Source organism: Phyllostomus discolor, chromosome 5 (assembly GCF_004126475.2).
Source record: "Phyllostomus discolor isolate MPI-MPIP mPhyDis1 chromosome 5, mPhyDis1.pri.v3, whole genome shotgun sequence".
NCBI classification, from domain to species: domain Eukaryota; kingdom Metazoa; phylum Chordata; class Mammalia; order Chiroptera; family Phyllostomidae; genus Phyllostomus; species Phyllostomus discolor.
In genome coordinates, this window is record NC_040907.2 from 134,819,316 (window position 1) to 134,840,454 (window position 21,139).

General features: G+C 43.2%; 1 protein-coding gene across 1 annotated transcript in view; it reads left to right on the top strand.

The window, feature by feature from the left end:
• The window catches only part of ANK3 (ankyrin 3), a 328,085-nt gene extending 322,599 nt beyond the window's left edge, over nt 1-5,486 (top strand). Inside the window, 1 exon segment of the mRNA XM_036026924.1 lies at nt 4,069-5,486. The gene's annotated coding sequence lies outside the window, so the exon portion shown is untranslated.
• Nucleotides 5,487-21,139: the final 15,653 nt, after the last annotated feature.

Genomic DNA, 21,139 nt, shown 5'->3' on the forward strand with positions numbered 1-21,139 from the left:
TTGAATTTTTATGCAGCCATTTTAATACTTAAGGTGGAAGAAGATAAACAACATTTTTGACGTGTTATGCTTTATTATTTCAAGAAAGGTAAAAAGGCAACTGAAACACAAAAGAAGATTTGTGCAGTGTATGGAGAAAGTGCTGTGACTGATTGAATGTGTCAAAAGTGGTTTTTGAAGTTTCTTGGTACTGTTGACATTTTGGCCAATAATTCTGGCTGTGGGGCTGTCTTATGCATTGGAAGATGTTTAGCAGCACCCTGGCCTCTACCCACTAGAAGTCAATAGCGGGAGATGGCTGACAGATTCAAAATATCCAAATCAATAAAGTTATTGGTGAAAATGAAAGATGTCTTATTTTACCAAACAAACTAAATGGACTTTTTGACCAACTTAATACAAGACAGCCTGTAGTAAACTTCTTCATACTCTATCTACATAATAAAAGCACTCAATTTATTTTTAAAAAATCATTTCTAAGGTTGCTATAATCTATAAAGCATTTACTGTAGTGTGCCATTGGAGGGCTGATCAGGGAGGCTGGGGCAAGGGAAGGTCCCCAGATATAAGCTGCAGAAGACTGCAGAGAGGCTGTATTCCAGATCTCGGAGGGGGAAATGCCCCGTATCTGGCAGCCACGCTCATGCTTGCCAAGACAACGCCATAGCTGAGTCAAAAAAGCTGACTAGTTTCATTCATTCCTTCAAAAAATATTCAACATTTCAATTGGCTTAGAATGAAAAGGCTAGATACGCAATCATGAATAAAACTGCCATGGCCCCCTGCCCTTCTGGGACTCTCACCCTGCAAGGAGGGAACAGATAGGACCAATGTTATTCAAGGGCTAAAAATACAAAACCCAGGGTCCAATGAAAAGCAGAAGAGAAGAGAAGGAAAGACCAGAGTAACGAATGCTCCATGTTCTCAGTGGGCTCTAGGGAAGGCGTCCCAGGAAGGGCTTTCCTTAAGCCATGGCAGAGCTACGTCTTTAAAGGTGAGGAAGCATTAACCTGCAAAGGTGGATCTCATTAGAGAGAGCAGTCTACACTTTCAAGGAGATGGCATTTGAAACCAACCTGAAAGGTAGAGGGGGTTAGACACAGATGAAGATTGGGAGGGTGAGTATACATGGATATGAGTTTATGAGCATATAAAAGGAGTTGGGAACCAATGTATTTATGACATGTAGTCTAGATCCTCTAGATCCTGCTGGTGTGTGTGGTCTGCCGGCCACCAGTATCAGTATCACCCGGGAGTCTCGTTAGAAATGCAGAATCTCTGGGTTTAGCCCAATCTACTAGGTGATATATATGCACCTTAAACTTCGAGAAGCGCTCCTCCAAAACACTGGTTCTCAAACTTGATTGAACACTGGAATCATCCTGAGTTTCTTAAAGGTTCTTCTGATGCTGGTTTCACCTCAAGAAATTCTAAATAAACTGGTATCAGATATGGCCAGGACTCTGGGAATTTTTTAGTCTCCCTAGATAATACTAGTGTGCACCTAAGTGTGGGATCCACTGGAGACTGGGAAGCAGAGCTTTCCAGCGGAGAGCAGTGGACATTAAGCCTGAAGAGGTTCTTTGAGCTGAACTGCAGAGAGCTTTTTTGAAGCTCTAAGCATGAGGGGCAGATAACCACTGGTATGTGGACCTACAAGGAAAGGTTGGTTATAATTCACATGTACTCCCAATTTGCAGATGTGATGTGGAAGGGACAACATTCCTCTGTGAAATATGAACTGTCATGAAAATCCATTGAATAGCTGCTTTTCTATATTTCAAAGTTTTTTAAAATTGAAAACGAATTATAGTGAAATAACTAAAAGGAATGATTAACCTTTTGATTTGGTTTCTATTACCTTTGTGTTTGAAAGGCCTGCAAAATCCAAAGACAGATTCCTAAATGCAAATATTTCTTTCCAGAATCTATTACCTAAACCCAGAAAGGGAAGGTGACTCATTCTTTTTATGAAATGTCATCTTGATGGATCCTGCCCTCTCATACTTTTCCATCAGATGTCGCTCTTATCACAGTTTATACAGTGTCAATATTTTACAACAGGCACTCGGCCAGGGCTCCAATGCTTGTTCATGCAACTTGGTATAAACTATTTTATCCAATGAATGACCTTCCCGCACCCTGTATGGTTAGGAACAACATACTCTTATTGCGTGACTGAGAACAGCAGAAATTTTTATAAGGGGAACTGACTCCCAACTTCTTTTAAACCATCACCCAAATCATACCTAAATATCAATGGGGATAATTAATAACATTTTTAAGATCATAGAAACATATCCACTGTTTCTAGAAAGATAATGGTCATTTGCCTTGGGTGGTAAGAGAAAGACCTTGATTATTGCATGATTAACCTTGGAAGTTAGATTGATTTTTTGAAGAGATGAAGCAAAACAAAATAAGTTCAATTGGGTTGCCCATCTACATTTACTAAAAATTATCAAACTGTATATTTACAATAGGTGAATTGTATGGTATATAAATTATGTATCAATTGAGCGTAAAAAGCAGGGGTCGGGGGTGTTGATTAGAAAAAAGTTGCTGAGGATGTTCCCTAAGAAAACAGCCCGAGATCACAGCACTAGGGTAACATTATAAGACCATCTAAGAAGCCTGGTGCCTGGAAGATTAGGAATAATGTAAAAAGAGAGGTGAGAAAATCCTGATCTTCTTACTCTGATTTGCACACCTTCTGGGCCAGTGGCCTGCCCAAATGAGTCACTTTCCTTCCCTGGAGCCTCTGCAGAGTCATGGGAGGGGGCAGGTGTTGAAATCACCCCAGAAGGAATTGATACTTTGGTGTTCTTGGCTCCAAGCTTTAGTGACCTGGGGCATGGAGGTCAGTAGCATTTTTAATACAGAAACGGAAGCCAGAACCACAGTAGAGCAGACTGAGGAAGTGCTGAGTTAACATGTTTACATAAGCCAAGGTGTTCTGGGTGATCCATCTACAGGGAAAGAAACTCCCAGGATAAGTAAACAACGTCAAGGTCACTGGGAGCACTTTTGGGCCCTAACAGAAACCATCTGTAGGTTCTCCCAGACCTGCAAGAGCAGTCTGTCGCTGGCATGTCAGGGTTGTTGCTCAAGTTCTTGCCTTTTTCTCAGCCTTTTGGTAGGAGCTATGTCTTGTTCTCAGGCTGGCATTCAAGTCTGTCACTTTCCACACTGAACGAGGAGGTAGGAATAGTACTGTTTTGTGGAGACGCTCATACCAAGAACAATACATACTGCACAAAGTATGAAAGCCTCTGCCAGAGAATGTTGATTTTTTTTGACATACTAAGGCTGGCTATAAAACACATATTTTATGCAAGTATTATCCAGCAAGGCAAGACATTCTTAGAGGAGCCTCAATTAAAAAAAATTTAATTTATTCCATCATGACTGACGTGGGGCAGGAAAAGGGAAATATTTCTTCCAATGGTTCACGATAGTCTTTCATTTTATTTTGCATATGGAAAAGCAATTTCATAGTAAGGAAGTAATGATGCTGTCCTCCCTCTTTGGGGGGTGAGACACATAAAATGCGGTCATGACTGAGCTCCTCTGTCCTGCCTCCGTATCTCTGGCCCTTGGTGCCCATGAACCTCATACCCCTCATGTTTTGCTGTTGGTGGAAATCAGAGAGCACCTCTGTCAGCCTCGTGTCACAGTTAAGACACGAGAGAGGCCCCCACAGCTCTCTGGAGTAACTGAGTGAGTGACATGCGCATCAGAAACAGATCTAGAAAATGGTCTTTCTTACTCAGTCTCTAAAACCACAAATAGCATAAACGAGTTATGTGGAGGTCAGAAGATCACTAAGAGCAGGTCATCACCTTCAACGAACTTTGCAGCACACCTCAGGGCCTTGTCCACTGTGGCAGCCAGCCACAGCCTGAGGCAAAGTACCATACTGCACTAGACCGCCCCATTAGGAAGCAGAGGGGCCCCATTCTAATATGAGGCTTTTCTGTCGAATGGCAAGAGAGGCTTAGGCAAGGTCTCTCTTGAAAGAAAAGAAAGTGAGCTAAACTCACTACCTACTTATCCATCTTTCCACAGGATCATGTGTTTTTACTGCCAGTATTGAGAAATTCATGGAAGACACATCAGCAGGAAGTAGAAATTCACAGAGAAGGGTGTGTGTGTTTGCCGCTTCCACACATTAATGGCATGATTTTTTTTCCACAAAAAGAAAAAAGAAGAAAAAGAAAACCACCCACATTTTAATTTAGCATGAGCCAATTTACAGAGCATGGAAATCCACTTTCATTCCCGGGACTGGCCCGTGTGCAATTAGCAATGCAGTGTATATACAAGAAGCCATGCCATTACAGTGTATCTCCAGTGCTTTGGTGTCACTCACACAAGGAAGAAAGTCCTGCCTCCAGAAGAGACAGAAGCAGACAGACTGATGAGGTCACAGAGAAACACTAAAATTACTAAATCCACAACAGCTCGCCTTATTTTTCTTGGACCCAAACTGTCAGGGTATAAACACTATTTGTTTCTTTTTTAAAACATCTATAGTTTTGCTGTAAATAATAACACTGTATAAATTCTAACAGAAAAATAGAATAAATGTTGATAAGGCACTGCCTCTTAGAATATTGCAAATGCATTTAACATAATAGAGGTCTTGAGCGACTTCACCCTAGCAGAGGACGGACACGTTCTGGGGGGTGGGGGGACCTTCACTGATTCTTGTATATTAGCAATTATAATGTTTGTATATGCAAAACTGCTAGCTTGATTTTAAAAAAAGCAAATCTTTAAAATCTGCTGCAAATTTAAATAATTCCCCAAGTGAGGAATTCTGTAGTTCTGTGAAAAAAATTTTTTCTTCAGAATACTAATATTTTGATGCATGTGTATCACCTTATTTTGATTAAACCTTTTCCAATTTTGCAAACACTACAGCATACTGCAACACAGAAGATTTTATCTGTAAACACAAAGCCCTTCATCCAATATTTGTTGCTATTGCCAATTTTCCAATGAAATGACCTAAAAATGAAAAAAAAAAAAACCCTATACAGTAGTTGCTTTAGGGGGAGGGGGGGTGCTCTCTGTTAGTGCTTCAAAGGGGGTAATGCTTGCCGCTGTAGAGGTGGATGGTGCTCATAAGAGGCCCCATCGGGGGTGTTTAAAATGGACTAAACAGAAACCCTTAGCTAGTAGAATGGCAGCACGCTGTAAAATTATTACTGTATCGTGTACTGGCTATAAGATGTAGACACCTTTCAGTAAGCCAATCGTTTGTAACCATTCTAGCAGTGTCATATTAGGTTAATAAGGCTGCTGTGTTTTAAAGGGCATTTTTATTTGGGTTTTGGTGAAATTCTTTAATTTGTTGATTATATTCATATAAAATCAGCATTCATTGACACATCGCTCTAATGACATATGTATGAAAAACCATACACTGGATGACCTAGTCAATTATTTAAGCATAAAATAAATTGTGTTAAACTCTTCACCTATCTGTGCTCTACAGTGTCCTTGTGTTCTCTAGCAAAAGGTAATTGCCTGTCTGCTCGTCATTCTGGCCTCCCTGACCCCCTCACCAGGCCTGTTCATGCCTCTGCCTCTGTGCCTACCGAAGGGACTGCCCCTAATGTTCAGTTCTGCCCTGCACACTCCCACCCCCCATACATTCTGGGCATCTCTCGGCGGAACCACGAATTAAAGATTAACTATCAATTGATCTTTGTTCACATCTGGGTTGGACTACACACCCCTCCCCGCCACCAAAAAAATGGGGAATTGGACTGTAGGCTGGGGCCAGCATGTCCAGAAGTTGTACATGGGCATCTCCACTTGCCATTGCTTTTAGCCCTTATGCAATTGTTTTTTAACTGACATTCAATTATAAGTTGGGAGATTTCACATAGTAACCCACCTTTCTAACTTCTCTTGAAAAGCAAGGGTTGGCAACAACCTGCCAGGCTGTGCTGCCCTCTGCAGCCAGGCGCGTGGTCTCCAGGCACCTGTTGGTCTCGCCTCTTGCATCTGTGTGCCCTGACTAGCCTGGTAGGTACTGATGTTTGTGATCAGACACTAGGTGATCAGTTCAACAGAGGGAGAGGCCATGGCTGTTTTAATATTTCTTCTAGCCCAGAGCCTGGCAGACAGCAATGGTGACAGTGGCACTTACCATCATTGCTAAAATTGGAATGACACCCTGTGTCAGACTCTTCTAAGTGCACTGTATTTATTACATCACTTAGTCCTCGTGACCACTTTATGGCGGTAGGTACAGTCTTTGGTGGTGACAGTCCCCACATAAACATTCAACAGGTGCTTAGGCCCATTTAGCAAAGTCACGTGTTGCCTGTCTGTTAAAGATCACTGCCAAATGGAATGAGTTATTCCCAAGAGGGGTTCAATATCAGTGCAGAACACAGGTATAGACAAGCGACTTTGTGTAAATAAGGGGGCTGGACTGCATGACTATGGTGTCCCAAATAAATAGATGCACCCCACCCCATGCACCAAAATCATCCCACGACTCCTCCCCCAACCCTGCCCCACCCCACCGAAAGGTTTTTAAAAACACCCAAAAAGCCTCTCTGTAAAACCGGGATCAGAGTCCAGGTGTCCTAACTTCCATTGAAGGCTTATGAATTTTTGGCTCAAAGTCCTTGACAAAAATGTGTTTATCTTGAACTAGAAAGTCAATGAAGTGTACTTGTCTGGGTACTAAATGTTACGTGAATGTACCTGAAAATTTGATTTTAGGTATATACTAAAGGTCAGGCAAAAATTCATTAATTTAACCAGAGAAGAAGCCAGAGTAGGATGATCAAGATTTTATTTACATATGTGTGTATTTGTACATATGTGCTTGCATGGATTGAACTGGAGGCACACATTATATATTCCTAACACGGTCTTCGACCTCCTGGCTTATCAAATGTATTTAAGCTCTTCCTTGATTGACATCACTATAAAAAATGAACTGTGATGATAGATTCCTGATATTTTCTGTTTTTCAATTTTATATTCCTATCAAGTTCCTGACTTTATTAAATTAAAATACATTATCGCTATTAAATTGCCAAGTTACAACAATACACTGTCCAGAGTTGTTCCACCATTTCCAAGAGGGATCTCCTTCATTGAACGCATAAGCAGTCAGCTTCTTTCCTCTTAATAAATACTGCCACGACATCCTGGTGTTCCAACAAGTTCATTCGTTATCTTCCTGGGCTCCATCCAGACTGATACATAAACAAAAAATCTGTTTGCTTGCCTTTATGGGCATCAGGTCACAACAGGGATATGCGAGAAGCCCAGAAATAAAAGTCACAGGAGTGATAATTCATCCCTTGACTCTGAAGAAGCCACTGATCCAAAAACTAGCTTCTGTCTGAGTGAGTCTTGGTATTCTCTTGGTTCTGGCACTTTAAAAGGTATGTGATTTCCTAGTCACATGGCACTGCTTCTCTTTCATGAATTTATGACCAAATAGTCCAGAAATAAATGTTTCTAACATTAATACTTGAGCCAAACTTAACAGGAGCTTTTTCAGTAAGAGACAAAAAGACAGTGGTATAATTTACATAGTTACCTAGCTAACGGTGCACCAATACTAAATAACTATATTTGTAAATAAATAACAGAATGGACCCGACAAACATCCTTAGTAGTACACCGTGCAGAGGTGCTCAACGTTTTGGCATCTCTGGGCCACACTGGAAGAAGAAGAGTTGCCTTGGGCCACACATTAAATACACACAAACACTAACAAAAACTGATGAGCAAAAAAAAGGTGCTAGGTAAATTTACAATTTTGTGTTGGGCCACATTTATAACCGTCCTGGGCTGCCTGTGGCCTGCAGGCCATGGGTTGGACACGCCTGCTAAATAAATACAGACCATTCAAAGCATATCAAAATGAAATTGACCATTATATCTGCCATACTCAATGACTGATACCTGTGAGTAATCTGTGCAGCTAGGCAACCCTGCAGTGAAGACATTTTATTCTTTATTCCTTGGTGCTTTCTGAGTTAAGGAATAAACGCCCCAAGGGTTGCATTTCCAACAGCACATCCTGAGACTCCTCACCAATTCCAAAGGGGTTCCAAAGCAGAGATGAACTTGCTGAGAGGATCATAAAGCGGTTTCAAAGAAACACTAGGCCGTGGGAGGTACCCCAGAAGCAAGAACTGTCAAGATTTTCCCTCCAGGGCCACCTTAAAACATCCCGTGGCTAACCCAGAGAAATAGGTGATCTCCCTGCCTAGTTTCCCCAAATATCCTCAACTGCCACTTCTCTTCTAAAATCGAACTTAAGCAATGGCACAGTTCTGAGAGCTGGGAAGGAGTGATGAACTGTCGGCTCTTCAGGAGTTCCAGCCCGTGACGCACACCACCAGGTCCTCGTACTAAGCTGCACACTGCCTGAGGGTGGGGACTTTGTGTCCTTGTCTGCTGCAACCACAGCCCCGGGAGCACTGGCTGACACTTCGTACATAGGTGCTCAGTAAGTGCGTGTTCAGTTCATGAGTGAATGACTCAAACACCAGAGGGCAAAGGACAGTAAATGGGAAATGTGACTTTGCACCTCGTGTGCACCGTTTTCTGTACAGGCTTAAGCAAGAGGAAAATCAAAGGAAAGCACAGCTTTTGCTCCTAATAACTTTGCTCACTGAGACTAACTTGTGTCTCTATCCTCCACTAGCCCTTTCCAGCTGCACAATCCCCTCATTAGCCACAAAGTCTAAAATAACAGGGTCTGGATATCCAATACCGTATGAGCAAGCAGCACACCAGTCATGCTGCCGAGTGCAGCATCTTCCCCATAGCTGTGGGCTGTCGTCCTCACCACCAGGCCACTGAGAACCCAGGCAAGAGTGTGGAGAACTCATGAATCCTAATCCTAATCCATATGAAAAAGTCAGATTGGTCTCTTCTCCTTCAGACGTGATATACAAATCTCTAAAAACTGGCTTCCTCAAAAATTCCACCTCAGTGTTGCAAAGTGTTTGTTGGATTGGTAATAGGCCAGAAGGTACAGAAATTATATCCTAGAAATCCTTGGGTCACATCCAGCCTGCAGAGATGGTTTGTTTGTACAGCACAGAGTTGGAAAAAAGATGGCCAACATTTCTTTACAAAGGAGTTTTTAGATGAAAAACAAGTTCCGAGTTCTCTGTAAAATCTAAAGAAGTGACAATGTTGTTTCGAAATTCCTTATGATAACAACAGCTTAGAATAAGACCACCCCTGCCACATTGGACAAGCATGTGTTTTACTGTTCACTGTCGTCCATCCTTTCCCCGTTGCCTCTAAAACCCAATCCACTTTACTCATTTCTATTCCCAGTCTCTGTTCGATATGATTGGAGGAAGGGGAAGAAGGCAAAATTATGAGAAATTATTAAGCATTTATGCTTAAATGCTTTCTTCTTATGACAAGCAAAACAACTAGCTCATTTTCATCCTGCTTCAGTGCCAAATGAAAGGTGGAAGAAGTGAGTGAGAAGATGGATGGTGTGGTTTTCCAAACCCAAGCATCCATCCATCCATCTATCTCATTTGGCACGTATCAGTGCCTGCCACTTTTCAGATGCTCTCCTGGGTACAGGATACATTCGTTTCTTGCCTGCTTCCCTTCAAAATGAGAACACAAACAGCCCAGTGAGGAGTCCAAATCTAAAGCTTCCAGGAAAGGAGACTGCTGCACACACATCAAGCTGTAGGAGGTGCAAGAGAGCCAGCTCCGCAGCTGCTGAGTGCAGCCACTGTAGTTTCACAATTCAGAAGCAAAGCCTGAAAAAAAATATCAATTTTGGTAGAAAACTTTTAAAATATTTCAAAGGTATTTAAACAGCTCTGTAAGAAAACACATCCCCATCGTGCTTCCCAAAATTCCTGATCTAGATGAAGCCAGTTGAAACTTTGAGCTCATGCTCAATGTCCTTTACTTGCGTCAAGGCCCTCATAATTCTGACCTCTTCACAAAGCTTCCCCTGCTCACGCCAACCCGCATGGCAACTCATAAAAACTAAATGAGTGTCCCATGATTCATCTCTCAGGTCTATGTCCCCAAGGGTTTCTTTGGACAAATAGTTCTTCAAGAACAAGGACTGTGCTTTTCCACAGTTCCAAGAGCAGAGCTGGGTGTACAAAGGCTATCGTAAATACTCAGCTTCAATGTGCCTGATCATTTACTTGTTCTCAATGGTTCAGTTTTATCAGGTCCAGCTCTGATGCAAGACACACAGATGACTTGGTCTGGGGGCACACCCCATCCCTGGACAGCAGTGTTTGGGCGCAGGGGAGAGCAGAACCAGAGCCCCCTCATGGCCTGGATTGCGAACACAACCATCATGCACCTTGCCTTGGGGAAAGCCTAAAGCAAGTAAATAAAGGGTATCTAAGGAAAAACCTGTGAAGCCTTAACCCATTGAAGGCAGATAGACAGTCATATAGATAAATGCTTACATGGATAGGTGGACATAGTGGGGACAGCTGTAGCATGGTCAGCTTTAGAGTAACTCATGCTTCTGGTATGATAAAACTTTGAATTCTCAAGTTCCATAGGCCAAAGCAGTCACAATCTCAAATGTCTGTGCAGGCTAGGTAGCTTGTCTAAATTAGGCAAATGGGTTGCAGTGGACTGCATAAATTATTGGCTGCCTCTCCCTGGTGGCAGACTACACTTCCCTTCCCCATTGCCCTCATCTGAGCTGTGCCACTTGCTTTGGCCAAGGGGCTCTAAGAGCGAGTGCGCTTTCCTTCCTGCTCCCTCTTCCCCTACTTCGACCACAGACTGCTCCACACAGACTGCTCCCAGGCCTGGTGCCGGAGGGAAGGTGACGTGGAGCACAGCCACAGCTGACCCACCATGGACATGCAATGTGAGCAAGAAATAAACCTTTCCAGCAAACCACTGGGCTTTTCCAGTCACTTGTTACTGTAGCCTAACCCACGAGTAATATTCAAGTCATGTAGAAGACATTAAGGGGTAGTGGGTATTGGGTAAGCACGTTCCTTTTCCAAAGAGTCTGACTCCTGGGAATACAAGCCTAGCTCTGCCTCATTTTCCTGGTTTTTAAATGTTGGTAATTAACATGATTTTTCTTCTTCAATATTGTGTGGGTCAAACCAAACATGCTTGTGGGCCACCGGTCTTCAACCTCTGGCTCCGGGCATCTGCAGAACGAACACACACCAGAGTCATGCCGTACAAATGAACTGATACGTGATTTGTAGTTACATGCTATCCAGCTGGGGTGCATAAGCCAATAACCGAATTCCAAGACGGCCCGATGGCCTGCCTAACACCTCCCCCTGGGTGCAGCTTGCTTGTTCCCCACGTCCATTTCAAACGCTGAAACTCGCTCAGGCTCTGAAGGGCTCACTGGGCCTTTTAACTTGTATTTGACAGCACTTTAGTGAAGGATTGATCTTCACTTGTGCATCTGGGCCTGATGTGGCCCCTGCCGACCCCTGGAACCGCACCACGTCCTCTCACCATCTTCTCTCACCGCATTCCAGGCCAGTGACAGAGTATAGCCCCCACACTCTCTCACCCTAAGAAATTTTGGGTGCCATCTGCAAAGGGATATTGTTTTAAAAACCTGCAAACCAACTAGGTTACTAAGCATATTTTTTAGTTCTGTTGACTTAAAAAAAAAAAAACATAGTAAGGCTCTCTTGAGAAGGAAATGGTACAGAGATTTTCGGTTCAGTGCAGGTCCCTTATCGTGTCATAGGTGCATGTTCTCCACAGCACAGATCCAGCTTCCTTTCTGCTCCTCCAAAATGCCAAGCTCCTCTTTACCTGGTTCCTGTCCCATCTGTACTTACCCTGTGCCAGGGAAAGTCTCATCTCGAGCTCCAAGTGTCGCTGTCTCAGGCCCTCCCTGCATACCCCTCTAAAGTAGCCTGACTCCCTCTGATCCAGTTATTCTGTCCTATAACCATAGTTATTCCATTTATAGCATTTATCATTATAGTATACATTTTTGTTTATTTGTACAATACAGTAGATTCTCTCCTCCTTATTCATTGCTATATCCAAAACATCTAGCACAAGGCCTGGTACCAGTAGGTACAAAATATATTTGATGAATAAGTGTATTCATCACACGTGTTGAATAAATAATTAAGGGGTAAGAGGGAAGCACAAACAGAGTATAGAATACATATCTGAATGCTGTGAATATCAAGGAAAAACAGCAGCATCTTCAGTGACTCATTGTGAAGAATCAAAAAGACGTCAGTTTGCCTGTGCGGGTTGTTGTGCTTCCCACCCCCAGCAAAGACTTGCTAAGAAGAGCTTTGTAACTCAGCTCCTCCTCCACAGCATTTTATAAAAGCTTCGTTACTGTCAGGTATCATCATGGTGTTTTTCCATCCTGTGTGGAAGACATGTGATGGGAAGGCTGTTAAAGTTTTATCTGGTATGTGTCATCGCATCAGATCTTCAAATAACTCTTTGAATCACCCAAACACAACACGGCCCCTGCTAACCTGGTACTACAAATATGAGCCATCTTTCTGGATGAAACAAAAATCCTGTCAATGGAACAATAACAGAAAAGAGCAGCTGAGACAGCTGGAGTGCCTCCATTGTGTGCCGACCGCAACTCTCCCTCCTCTGGCAGGGCCTGCCTGCAGCTAAAATCGAAATCAAGAAGCAGGCGCTACAGCACCTTGTGCAGAGCATTAAAGAGCAGGAGGGACTGTGGAAAACTTGAGAGCACATGCCCCAACTAAAACCACAGTAGTTGGTTAATTCTAACAAAATATTAGAAATGCAGGTGCTGAATTGTCAGCTTTTGTTATTTTTCTAGAACACTGAAATCTGGATGAGGGGATGGAAGTGGGGTATGAGTGTATATGAGTATGGGTATGCATCAAATCCAAATCAAATGCTATTTTTTTAGTTTATACTATGTTCAAGTCACTGTTCTAGATAGATAGATAGATAGGTAGATAGATAGATAGATAGATATCCATCTTAGATATGCATCTGTGTATCAAAAATAAAAAGGAATGAGAGCTGGGACCTATAGACTAGACTCCAAAAGCTTTACTCTCATTAGTAAACCAAGAAATGTTAAGATATATTCTTAAATAAATAGAACATACAACAATCTGGGGTACTACATATTAAATACAGAAATGTGCATAAAGCAAAAGACAGCCCTGACACAAGGAGATGCAACCTGTGTTGGCTAGTAATAGTTAGGATTGTTAAGAGTATTATTACATCATCGTCACAACTATGATCTCAGGATAACTCTTGATAAAGTAAACTGGAGAAGGCCTAGCAGAGAGTTTTGCTCATATTGGGCACTCAATAAACACTAGCTACGTGAGTAGGGATTTGAGAAATGAGTAGGATTTTAACATGTGAAAAAAGAGGCCTAACAAACAAACAAAAACATAAAAAAGGAGGCTAGAAGGACAAAGGCATCCAGAAAGCATGAACAAAGTTTGTTTTGGTCAGAACCTGAGAAGAAAGAGTAGGAGGCCAGGATGGAAAGAGAAATTCCCCATGGAGAGCCACTCAAGACTCCATGTGGATCCCAACAAGCACTGGGGCACCACGTAAAGCCTGGCTCTGGATTGCATAAATGCCTGCTCGGGCCAGAACAAGGCCAGTTTTCAAAAGCAGCCCTGCACTTCAGATATTGAGGACATGGAGAAGAGTTTATGTGTGCACGTGCTTTTACACAGTGTACCTCACTCTGTACTAGTTATGTGACCTGGAAAATGCAGGTGATGGCTTTTATCAACTACAAATGGTGGAAATGAGCTCATCCACATAAAGCACTTCAAAAAGCATCTGGCACAGAATGAAGTGCTCCGTATGTGTTACCTATGTGTTTATTAGTTGTGGTGGTGTATGATAATGAGAGGTAAAACAGAAGAGAAGGTTCTACTTGGCCTCTGTGGTTGGTGAGTAGTGGTGTAACTAGGAGGTCTATGACAATCCTTCACGCTCTAGGATGCTACCTGCTGCTGCTCCAGAGGCCAGGGACAGCCACCCAGGGGCTCCATGGTCCAGCCCCACCCCATTACTCTCCAAGTGCCCTCCTCTCCCACCCTTGCCCCTAGACTAATGGTCCTCCATTCCCAGCCGAGGGACAAAGAAGTGAGCATCCTGCTAGACGATTCCCCTCTGTCACCACCATGCTGCCCCCACCCTCTCCAGAGTTAGTTGCAACTTCTTTCCTAAAGCAGGAAGGTCCCCTCTTCACACAAGAGTCTCTAATCTCATTCTTTTTTCTCCAAATCCACTTCATGTACTTCAGAAAAACATTTATTGTTGTTGTTCAGAGGTGTAAATGTGTGTGTGTCTGGGGTGAGGAGTGGAAGTAGTGTCATGGGAAACTTGTACCCAGAACCTTTTCTTATGAGTCGGGCCCAATATTACACCAACAAATTAAAATAAAAAGATTTTGATTCTTGGACAATTTATCTACCTCTTCATCATCCAAAATAATATGAAATATCAGAGCTTGCCAGGTAGAAATGAGAATGAATTCCCTTCAAAAATCAAACAGGATATTAAAATGGGGCACTGCCTCTTCCGTGTACAGCCATGGTGGGTGTCCAAACCAGGAGCACCCTGAGTTGCAGGCGCGCATGGGAGACCACGCCACACTAAAGATCCACACTCACAGGCAGCAGAGTCAGGGCCACGGTCGGGACTGGCGATGGTTATTCTCATAGGGACACTGGGAGGCTTTTGAAAGCAATAACCTGGAGGCAAAGCTGAGTTTGGCAACCAGGTTCCTGGCGCTGTGGCAGGAATGCAGCATGACTGATAGTGACGGAAGAAAGGGGTATAGGAGGGGCAGGGGTCGAAGACAGTCCCAATCTTTAAATGCACCCCACTGTAATTGTTCTGAAAACATTTTGTTCTAAAGATACAGGTTTCAAATTGTTTATGGGGAAATTGTTTTGTTTTTTTTTTTTAAATAGGCCTGCCTCGGCCAGGTGGCTCATTTGGTTGGAACATCGCCCGTTACACCAACAGGTTGTGTGTTTGACTCCTGATCAGGGCACATACCTAGGCTGCAGGTTCGACCCCTGGTCGGGCACACATGGGAGACAACCTATCAATGTTTCTCTCTCTCTCTCTCTCTCTCTCTCTCTCACACCAATAAACATATCCTAGGGTGAAGATTTTAAAAAGTTAAATAAGAGGTCTTTTTATTTTTGCAAGATGAAACTGAAAATGTCTAACTTTACCTTTTCCCTAAAGAGGGGGAAGGAAAGAAATTTGCTTTTGTCTTAGAAAATTCATGATGCTTAAGGTACATTATTAAGTACATTTTCTTGACTTTTAAAAATGAGCTCTGTGGGCTGATATTAAATCAGAGGTATGCTTATTGTGTGTAGTATAGAAAAGAAAAAAGTAATTTTAAATACATTTGCATCCCTTCATTTGTCTAAAATCCTAAATGTCCTGTTGTTATGGAAACACATTCCCTGAGCATCATGTTAGGTATGTTTGCATTCTCTGTAAAGAGATTTCCAGTATTTGTCACTCTTGCCAAATCTCTATAGAAGAAAGCTGATTATTTAGAATTCAGCTAAAATACAAGCACCTGGCATATTTAGTCCACTACCTTGAACTGAAATGGAGCTGAAAGGCAGTATCGACAGCTACAGAATGAAAAGGAGGAGGGGACGGACAAGAGAGATAAGAATAAAATCAAAGAGGAGACTTAGGTCTTCTCTTTGTTTCTTCTCTGTACTTTAGTAATGCTGATAAGGAAGGCTTACCAGTCAGGGTTCTTGGTGGAAAACAAAATCTACCCTAACTTGTGCAAAAAGGAGTTTATTGCAAGAATGTCAAACAGCTCACAGAATCATGGGAAATGTCAGAGCTTTGGAAAACACCTGCAAACCCAGAGAATCTGGGAGGCACTGGTGCCGGGTCACGTCACAAGAGAAGCCCAGTTAGGGAGACCTTACAGACATCAGGGACATGATGCCACCCCTGCTGGTGGCGGAGTGAAGCCCAACAGTCCTTGCTTCCTCATGACATTCAGGCTAGATACAACATTCTGGAGGGCATGGGATGGTCTTACAGGCTGAGCTCACATTGTGTCCTAGTGGCCAGAGGTCCAAAGGATCTGACCTTTTCAACTCCCACAGTTGGAGGTGGGAGTTGAAACTCCCCACCTCCTACCAGAGTCACCAAACAGAAGGAGGCTTATGCATTAGGCAGCCTGCCAGATACAAAGGTTCCCCCACAGAAGGTGTTCTTTTATGTTTATGGTTTATATATTCTCTTTCCCCTCAGAGAATGCATAAAAAGACTAAAGAGAAAAGGCACAGAATCAATGGATATGTAAAAATAAAGGAATTTAGACCACAACATATGACTAAAAAGGCCCCAGGAGATTGTGGCAGAGGGGTGCTCGGAGAAAGGGAAAAAAATGCCTTCTGCTATTTGTTATTCTTTTCCCTACATTCTTTTATGTTTTTATTTCTCCCTCCCCTTATGCATTTCTTTCATTCTCGAGAGTGAAACAGTATAAAAAGTCTCTCCCAGCCCACAGGATTTCTAGAATTTGTTCTTCCATCTTCTTCTATCAGTTTATTAGGTTTATACATAAAGGACAACTAGTATACAATGTTGAAAATCCTGACACGTACCTAGCTAAGGCACTAAAGGGAAGTCCTCCAAATCTCTCTAAGAAACAAGGAGTGCTTAAATTCAAGTGCTGTGGTGAGATGAGCCTTAACCCGACTCATCCAAAATCCCACATTCAAGCCAAGGCTTTGCCTCTCAGAGGCGAAATGACTACAGCAAACCCCCCCTAACGTCCGTCTTGGTGCACAGGGTACCTAGCGTGACGAGAGATTACAGATGATTGCAGGTGAAAGCAGGAACCTGTTTCTTTGGGGTTGCTAGTCATAAGGCTTTTAGACATTTTGTTAAAAGCAGTATAAACAGTTTTAATGAATGGTAAGAATTACCCCCAAACAGGGAAATATGTATATCCCAGAAAAGGCATAGGTAAGTAGAAGCCACAGTGCAGGGCCTGGCCTACTGGCCCTGAGGGGCAGAAGCAAGAGGGGAGATGCAAAGGTCTGAGCTGATGACTCACTCTTGTTCTCCTACCCAGACATGCATTCTTCCTTATTCTAGTGATAGCATCTTGACATCTCTTTAGAGAGCTAACCTGTCACCACTCAGAGTCTGCCCGGTTTGGAATGGATATTTCCCTAACCACCATGTGGGCCCATGAGCCAGGCCTGGTCAGTCAGAGGATTCCATTCCTTTGGCTGCATTAAGTGATTTAGTGATGAGTCCATTAACCCAAGCCAGACCATAGCGACACTCCCCAGATTCTTTGTTTTTGTTTTGGTTTGGTGTCAGTTGGGTTTGGTTTGTTTGTCTGGTTTTGGAACTTTTGGGTTCCTTACCTCTGGAATTATCAAGCTTGTAAGATATCTCCCTGGGGATACTGGGGACCAGCAGATGCAGAAGGCCTGCCTGGGAATAAGGCAGACACAGGGATGAAGATGGGAGGTGGAGAGGTGGGCAGAGGAGGGGAGAAAGGAAAAAGACTAGGTTCTAATGGCATCATTTGAGTACCTGAAGCCAGACATAACCATATACTTTTCAGGAAAATGGCCGGTATATTCTCTTTATTTTTACTTAAGCCATCGAGAGTGGTTTTCTGTGTCTTCTAATGTAAAGAGCCCTGAACCAGCCGGTGGAGAGAGCTTGGAAGCAAACCAGTTCCAGCGTGGCCTTGCCGGGGCCAGCTCTGATCACAGACCAAGTCTGCCTCTTCCGGACTCCCACCCCGTCAGCTGGTAGTTTAGGAGCTTTATCATTCGAGCCCCCGAGGGGCTGACTCACTGAAGAGAAACTATGAGGAAACTTGCAAAATTTTAGCAGTTTAGCCCTGAGCCAGAACCGTACTGTTGCTGATGAATCAAAGTTTCTGGGAACTAGGTATGGAGAACAGAGATAGAATACAATTTCTGGAAATTTTAGAACAAAGACTTCTTACTGCTGCTGTTCTGCAGGTAATTCAAGGACCAGAGCACCCTTTTCTGCCAGCCTAAGCTAACATCTGAAGTGCAATTACCATAGGAAAGAGAATCCCACACCCCTGCCACTCCACATTTAAAGCAATATCAGGGCTTCCATGAACAGATGTCCAGGACAAACAGTGCTCAGCTCCAGGGCCCCAAATGCATTGTAGTTACGTGAACAGCACCCCTGGAGTTGTGCCCTGTTCAACCTGCACAGCCGTATGCAATGATCCCGGCAGACACCCACTAATTAGCAGGAACATTAGCATCCCTGGATCATAATCACAGAAGGAGTTTGCATCTGTGTAAACTCCAGAGCAGGGTGAGAGTGAAGAAAAGCCATTTGCAGCACTGCAAAGACAACAAGAGCTTTTAGCATTTTGTGTCTTCAGAAACAAGCCTGCTGAGTGGCCAGTGTGAAACCACCTCACCCCAATCCTCTGAGCTGAGTGTGGGGTGGGACTTATGGCCAAGACACCTCAGCAGTCCATCCTGGTCTGAGCTCCTTTTCCCCAGGGGACTAAGTAGAGCAAACACTGAATACAATGGCTGTTTCTCAAGAAGATGTCTGGATTTTTAAGAATTGCTGAGTCCATTTAGAGTAAATGAAAAACAGGTAAACCTAATTTAAACACGGGCCACAGTCAGAGCTTTGGGCTCCTTTTAAGCCCCTGGGAACCCTTGATGCCCCTTTCCCTCCCAGACATGGGACACAGTGAGACAGGCTAAGACGGCCTGCTTGCATGCCGGGTCAGAGAAGAACGGCCCCAAAGCAGACTAAGGTCTCAAAGGCCAAGCGATCGACCTTCAACCTCAAATAGGGCAGAATTCTGGTAAGAATGCTATTTTTTTTCACTCAGAAGAACTAAAAATCCATTTTTCTTTCTGTCTTTTGTGAAGCTGCAAAATATTAAGCTATTTATTTTCTCTCTTACCGTAATGACTACACGCAGTCTATTCAAACTCATGGGTGCAATTTGATTGGAGTTTTATTTTTTAAAACAATGAGGATTTCTAGTAGCTAATGATCTCCTCACCTCACTTGTATCTTTTCGAAGAAACAACTGTTTACCATGGGCGTCTGCACTGCATTTCCAAGGAGGCACTGTTCCAAAATGAGAACTGCATTTCCAGTTGGCAGAGGTCCTTGTCTTTGCTCTGTCTCACTTACCATGATGGGCTCTCCCAGCCCAGCATCAAATATGCTGCTAGTTTGCATTTGTGTAAATTAAACAGAAAAACCTTTTGGTTCCCTTTAGCATTTCAGAGGTAGGGATTATGGCTAGGAGATCATAGTAAAAACAGCCACATTTACTAAGCACATAAGATGTGCTTTACAGATACTATCTCCAATCTTAGAATAACCCAACAAGACAGGTAGGATAAGCCCCATACAGAATGATTTGCTGTCACATCTACCTGCGACCGAAGCCTGGGACCTTAGGCCGTGAAATTACCAGGTCAACTCAACCACAGAAAAGCTTCCTTACTAGGTCAACTCAACCACAGAAAAGCATCCTTAGCTCATGGAGAACTGGAATTGTAGCCAATTGACATCACACAAAGCCCAGTTCCCATGATAACTTCTTTGGAGATTCTGATTGTGCCAAAGTAACGATAACCATTAGACTTATGATGATTACACACTAAAGAATGAGGCTTCACCAGCTTGGTCAGTGAGCCCTGGTGACACTGTACACAGCAGGGACAGAGAAGGAGGTGATAGCCTGTAACAGATCAACACAGCAGTAGCAAAAAGGAGATGCCAATTTTCATAAAGGAATCCAGAGTCTGAAGACAGCCAAGTATACAATACCCAGACATAAAACATTAAGTCAAAGAATGAGGCACCTAATAGATGCTTACGAGGTTATTTCCTACCAGGTAATAAGAAGCAAGATCTAGATAGCAATAACTGCCTGCCAATGACATAGCACCTTCCAGAAACCATACTGATGAGTCTAGCAATGGCACCATAAGGATGTACAAGATAGTGGGTAGTAAGGACTCCTTTACACTTCCACTTCGAGCGAGTTAGCACCAGTTCACCAAAAATGTCTGACCAGTTATTGTTCCCATGACACTTTTAATATAGTGCTAGAAGATTATTAGGTGGCCAGAATAATGGGCATTATATTGCACTGCAGGCAGATTAGTTGAAGTATATTCAAGTTTAAGTTGGAGAAAAACTAGATGAATTCTGGAATTTTCTGGATTTTAGTTTTTAAACAGTCTTACAAATTTTGTCATACAAACACCTGTGTCTGGTTCTGAGTCTGAGCTATAAAATATTAAGCTTTGAGATATACAGGTGTCCTAAAATAAAACTCTTATTTTTTAAAAAACCTCAGCTTACTTTACCATCACATAAAAGACAAGGTTTCAACAGCTTCTTAAATCCTCTCAAACAAGCAAGTCAGCCTCAATGAGCTCCCAGCTCCCCACCCACCCACTTGCTAAGGGGGCCACATTAGCCTCGTGGTTGCCACCCCATACCTCTTGCTGAGTGACCCCAAGCCTGGAAGTAGCAGCAAACAGCCTAGATTCACAGCTTGGCTTCACCTGGGAATCTCCAAGCCAAGCACAAGTAGCAGCCATCTCAGCTTGCATATAGCAGCCAACTGAGGCAGGGTGAGCCCAGGGAAAACACAGGTGAGGGTTGACCTTCGCCTGCACCACCTGGTAAACCCCAGGACCAGTGCACCCAATCAACAGCTGCAACCAGTCAGAGCATCACCACCCTGACCCTGCACAGCTGATCCTCCATAGAGGGCAGAGGTTGGTACTCTGCAATCACAGCCAGTGCTTGCAGCTGGGTAAACCCATCCCACTGTAGGTGAGCCAACAGTAACCAAGGCTCACCTACAAGAGGAGGGTATACTCAGCCAACACAAAGGGCACACCTTGAGTACCCAGCTTGAGTGACATGGCAGGCTGTGCCACTGGACCCTACAGGACACCTATAAGATTAGGCCACACTACCAAGACAGGGAATCATAGCAGCTCTACCCAATACATAGAAAGAAACACAGAGAGGCTGCCAAAATGAGAAAACAAAACAAAACAAAAAAACATGGTCCTAATGATAGAACAGATCAAAA